Here is a 5,617-nt window from a genome sequence, read left to right as displayed (position 1 = left end):
GCAGAGTAATGGCCACCACTAGAGATAGTGATGGTTTTTTATCGATTCCAAGAAGGGAATAACAAAAAATCTTGGATTGGAATAAGAACAACTTAAATTAGAATGAATAATTAAAATGAAATACAAAAACTTTGCAACCCAAGGAATATAATGGACTCTGTAGTTTTGATCAGCATCATTTTAAGCTTACTCAAAATACAACAGTCCTGTTGTGTTGATAAGGTAGAACGCGTAACCCACAATATGACTTGATTGCCTTCATAAGGTATTTTTTTTCAAGATTCTCAGATTTCTGAATAAAACTCAGCAAATTATCCTTGTGTGAGACTCTCTCAACCTGCAAACCCAAACAGAAACTATTTGACTTTTCACCTTAGCATATATATACTGCATACTACTGATACTGAGAAACTTAAAACTCTTTGATTACCATCTGCTCAATGATTGGGCCCCCATCAAGCTCCTCCGTGACAAAATGGGTTGTGGCACCAATCAAATTGACCCCAACTTCAAAAGCCTGTCATTCTCCAGTAAAAAACATAAAAACATAAAAAGCTTAAAACAGAATTTGGAAATTGGAACACAGAACCTGCCTGCCTAGATGGATTTCCTCCCTTGAATGATGGCAATAAGCCATGATGTATGTTGATCACATCCTTCCCATATCTTTTCAAAAAGTTTACAGACAACACCTGTCCTGGGTAAATAAACAAATAAGACCTTTTTCCCAATCCTGCTGCTATACTACTACTAGAAAAACATTTACCTGCATGTATCTAGCAAGGACCAAGAAATCTGTATCTTCAACCAACCCCAATATCTCATCTTCTACATTCTTCTCCTTTGACTTGGACAGATAATGATATGGAATCTCATGTCTTTCAAGGAACCGCATCACATGGGTATTCCCCACCCTATCATGATTGCTATTCAAAATACAGACATATTATACACATCATTTACTGGTCAAAGATAACAAATAAAAAAAAAGTTCCATGCTTTACCTGATTACAGAGCTTATCTGAACCGGAAGTTTTCCATTTTGCCAAGCATGCAGTAGATCAACAAGACAATGGTCCTGCACCAGCAACCTCCTTACTAATGTAATACTATTTTTGGTTTTCACTAACAATTTTTTCTAGAAAGAAGAAGAAGAACCTGCTTAGAAGCAAGAAGAGCAATTTTATATTTGGGGTCTACAGAAGGCACTCGAACAAGCGATTTAACTGCATTGAACATCTTTGATAGGTCAAGGAAGTCCTCGTTCATTTGCTTCCGCTGCCATTTAATTGGGTCGAACACAAACTCACTGAAACACAATTTATTCTTACTTGTTACTTATCAACTTCATGTCAAGTTGGGATTATTAGTAGATTAATATACTTGCAGTTGTAAAACCAACATACAGGGGAAAAAATCCATTCATTGATTGGGATAAAAAAAAGAAAGATGCCCAACGTATACAGGGGAAAAAATCCATTCATTGATTGGGATAAAAAAACATACAAAAGAAATACGAACCTCCTTTGAAGTCATTCAATCTGGCTAATGCAGAAAACGGATCGTCGTCGGTATCAGCAAGTGATGACTATATTCCTTTTTCTCTATTTCTTCACATCACCATGGCACCTCCGACCCACCACGACCGTCGATGAACACCAACAACAATCCCTTAAAATGTTATGAAATTGATGCTGACCCGCCACCGACTGAATCGCCACAGTAGCATATCGCCTGGAGAATCCAAATAAGAAAGAAGAGGTGGGGAAAGGAAGCAGATGGCAGAAGGAAAGGAAAAGAAAGAAAATAAAATAAAAGGAGTCGAGACGAAACCTGAAAGTATTCCACTAGACCAAGAAAAAACCCTAAATCTTCTCATTTTCTGCAATCGATTGTAATAATCACATCAACATGGCACCTCCGACTCACCACCACCGTCGATGAAGACCAATCGGGAAATCGAAGCAGATCTTTACCATTTGCGTTCATAAGAGGTCAGAGTGGATATAGCGAAAGCAGCGATGGTGGAGAAAATGAGAAAGAGTTAGGGAATCGATGCCCTCTACCAATTAGATCACACGGGACCAACAGTTTTTCCTTCCTCCCAACCCCGAAAGACGTGGAATTAATGCCCTCTATTTTTGGAAGTCGGATCGATGGATACTCGTCCTTGTTAGATTTTTTTAGGCTTCAAAATTGATAGATTTTTTTTTTCGATTCTTTCAAGTTTGAATCAGAAAATGAGAAAGAGTTAGGGAAATCAAGAGTGCAATGCTCGTCCTTGTTAGGTTGAAGTTGAAAGATAGATAGAAGATAGAAAAAAAAGGCGGGTTTTCAAAATTTTGGGGATTTCATTTCCCCCCTTATCTACTAAAAGCGCGTTTCATTAAAATTATAAAGCGACAGGTACAGACGACGCGCGTTTAAGATAAAGCGCCCTCCGTGTTTTTAATTTTTTTTCTTGAGACACCAAATTAAGGGTACGCAATAAAGCGTGACGTAAATCCTTAAATTTTTTGGAGAGATGACACTATTTTAAGGGCACGTCCTTTTGCGTATCGTTAATTATCGCGTGTGGTAAAAAGCGCGTCATTAAAGGTCTTTTTTCTAGTAGTGTGGTTTGGTCTAGGCTTTCCATTGTAAAAGTTCTTTTGAGTCATTTTATGTATTTATAGGTTGTTTGGATGTTTACGGCCAGATCATGTGTTTACGTCCAGAGTCTTCTATTTATAGGGCAGGTCAAGGTCTTTTGTTAGTTGTTGATCATTTAGTATTTTGCGGCCAGAGTATTCTCAATTTATACCAGGCGTTTTTATGATATAAACGTGTGCAAGCTTGTTTCTTCTTCTTCTTCTACTTCAAATCTTACTATTGTTGATTGATTGATTGATCATTGGTTAGGATCCGTTTCTAGGACCTTACAGTTATAGGACCATTTTGCCTTGCTATTATCAACATGGTTGGTCCCCAAACACTTGGTAATGTCTAGAACACCGTCACATGGTGGAGTTATGGTGTCCGGTGTTGCCAAGGTAATGACTTGCATCACGTTTCCATCCAAACCTATTTGAACAATTTTGCCTCCTTTGACTAATCAACGGTCATTTTAATAAAAAAATTATTAATTTTTATTTAGCTATAAATACATGCTATCTATATCAAATTCATTCACATCATTCTTCTCTTTATTTATAGTTATAAAATTTCAATAGTTCCAAAAAAATAGATCCTTTCGACCTGTCCAACAATGATGATCATCATGATGATGATGATATCTTCGTCAGTATGATGTATGAGAATTGCAAGAACGTGCTACTACAACCAGATACAATTCTTGTAACATCCCCCTCTAACATGTATCATAATATGGTTCATTTTAGGACACTCATAACAAGGACTTCCAGGGGGTCACCCATCCCGGTACTACTCTCGCTCGAGCACGCTTAAGTGCAGAGTCCGTGTGGGAACTGCTGCCCGCATGACTTTAAAACGTGTTGTGATAAAGAAGGTATCTACACCCCTTATAAGGAAATGTTTAGTTCTGCTTCCAATCCAATGTGGGATTAGGTGCAATCCACCTCACCCCCCCCATTATAGGGTTCGACATCCCTATCGAACACATTGACCCATGCCCCAACTCTGATACCATTTGCAACATCCCCCTCTAGCACGCATCACAATATTGTCTGCTTCGGGCAACTCAGAACGAGGACTTCCCAGGGGTCACCCATCCTGATACTACTCTCACCCGAGCATTCTTAACTACAGAGTTCTTGTGGGATCTGTTTCCCTCACGGCTGTAAAGTGCATTCTGACAAGGAAGATATACACACCCCTAATAAGGAAATGTTTTTTTCTCCTTCCAAGTAGATGTGAGATCAAGTGTAACCCACCTAATTGTAACATCTCGATGATGATATACTTTTAATTTTGGTCCTATGATTTATTTATATTGAAAATTAGACCCCAAGTATAAGAATGAGTGCAATAAGGGCCCTAGTGGCATTGTCATAATTTTGGGTTTCAGGGAGTACGCCATGCATACGTCGGTACACTAAGCATACTAGGGCGTGTCCATATACGCTAGGCATACGTCTATACGCAGGGCATACATTGCAGTCCTGCAAACCCTAATTTTTAGGGTTTGGCTCATATTTAAACCCCATTATAGCCTCATTTGCCCTCACCTCATCATCCTTCATCCTCTTGCAATGTTCTTGCAATAATAATCCATCTTATGAAGCATTTCTAAGCTTGAGTGTGGGTTTTTTGTGCCTGTGAAGAAGAAAGAAGGAGTGGAGATCATATTAGAGAAGTGAAGCTCTTTAGATCTTGAATCTCACCACTTTTTGGCATCATTTGGAGGTATAAAGTTCTAAACTTGGTGAAGTTTCATTTAGATCCTGTGTTGGGTTGGTTTTTTATTCCTTTTTATCCCAAATGTTGTGATTCATGAACATATCATGTTCTTGACCCATTAACATTTCCTTTCAGACCTTAGGATGGGTCCTAAGTCATAAAATGGGATCTAAGTGGTTGGTTTTGCTTTATGCATCATTTAGAGGGTCTTAATGGATTAAGATGTTAAGTTAAGCTCTTAATGGACATGCAAAGTCATAAAGTTGTAAACTTTATGAATCTAAAGAGTATTTTAACCTTGGATATGAAAGTTGGATGTAAGGACTTATGGCATTAAGCAATTAATGAAGGATTGGAAGATCTAGGCAACACCTTGCATAAATTAAGTAGGCAGCGCGTACATAGTCAAAGCCCCCGATGGCAGTCAATGATGGAGTACACCCAATGTACATCTAGAGTACACCCCGCGTACATCTTCTGTGTAAACTCGGCTGAGTTGATCGGATGGGTTATCTCAGTTGACTTATGGATTTTTAACCAGTTTGACCTTGGACTTTGACTCTTGTTAACCCTGTTGACTTTTGACCAAGTTTGACTTTAGGTAAAACTTGAGGATTTGGATTGTTAATTAAGATTTTATATGGTTCTAATGTTAGTGGATCTACAGGAACAAACATTATAGCAGGGATCAGATCGTGATATTCTCGGGTTCTTCATTTCAGGTGAGTTTCGCCTCATTGTACTGTGGGTCGAAGGCACCAATATCGGCCCATTATTTTTCGATTATCTGTTAGTAGAGGGATGTCATATGGACTATATATAGTTAGTTAGGATAGACTGAGGACTCTTGATCTAGGCTCTCTTACCTGTTCTTTGTTTGGTTGTTATTTTAGGGTAGGGTCATATGTCCAGGTGGCTATCTCACCTCAGTTATATACGGTTAGGCATTTCTTAGATTGTTGCTACTTATTATGAAACAGTGCTATAATGATCTGTTAGATCTCTATTCTAGTGTCAAGTATGATGATATGTTGTAGTGATATGCTAGATCTGTATTATGGTATTGAGTATATTGTTATGTTGTAGTGATCAGTTAGATCGGTATCCTGGTATGTAGGATGTTGCTATGCTATAATGCACTGTTGGATCTGTATGTTATATGTACTTACTATTTATCATCTGGTAGAGTGCCCTAGGGATTGTCTATGGTTATGTAGGATAGCCTAAGAACTCTTGGTGTAGGCTCCCTTGCATGTTC

The 5,617-nt window shown here is 38.3% G+C and overlaps 1 long non-coding RNA gene across 1 annotated transcript; it reads right to left on the bottom strand.

Annotated features, from left to right (window-relative positions):
* Window positions 1-770: 770 nt before the first annotated feature.
* LOC145006237 (uncharacterized) lies at window positions 771-1,321 on the bottom strand. The gene is made up of 3 exons (XR_013662843.1): window positions 1,159-1,321; window positions 1,005-1,078; window positions 771-926 (listed from the first exon to the last, which is right to left on the bottom strand). It is a non-coding gene; the product is annotated as an uncharacterized LOC145006237 (long non-coding RNA).
* Between the last annotated feature and the right edge of the window lie 4,296 nt (window positions 1,322-5,617).

The sequence above is a fragment of the Lactuca saligna genome, chromosome 7, assembly GCF_052625555.1.
Source record: "Lactuca saligna cultivar CGN05327 chromosome 7, ASM5262555v1, whole genome shotgun sequence".
NCBI lineage: Eukaryota > Viridiplantae > Streptophyta > Magnoliopsida > Asterales > Asteraceae > Lactuca > Lactuca saligna.
Note: the sequence above shows the minus strand (reverse complement) of the source record. Positions and strands in the feature narration are given on the sequence as shown.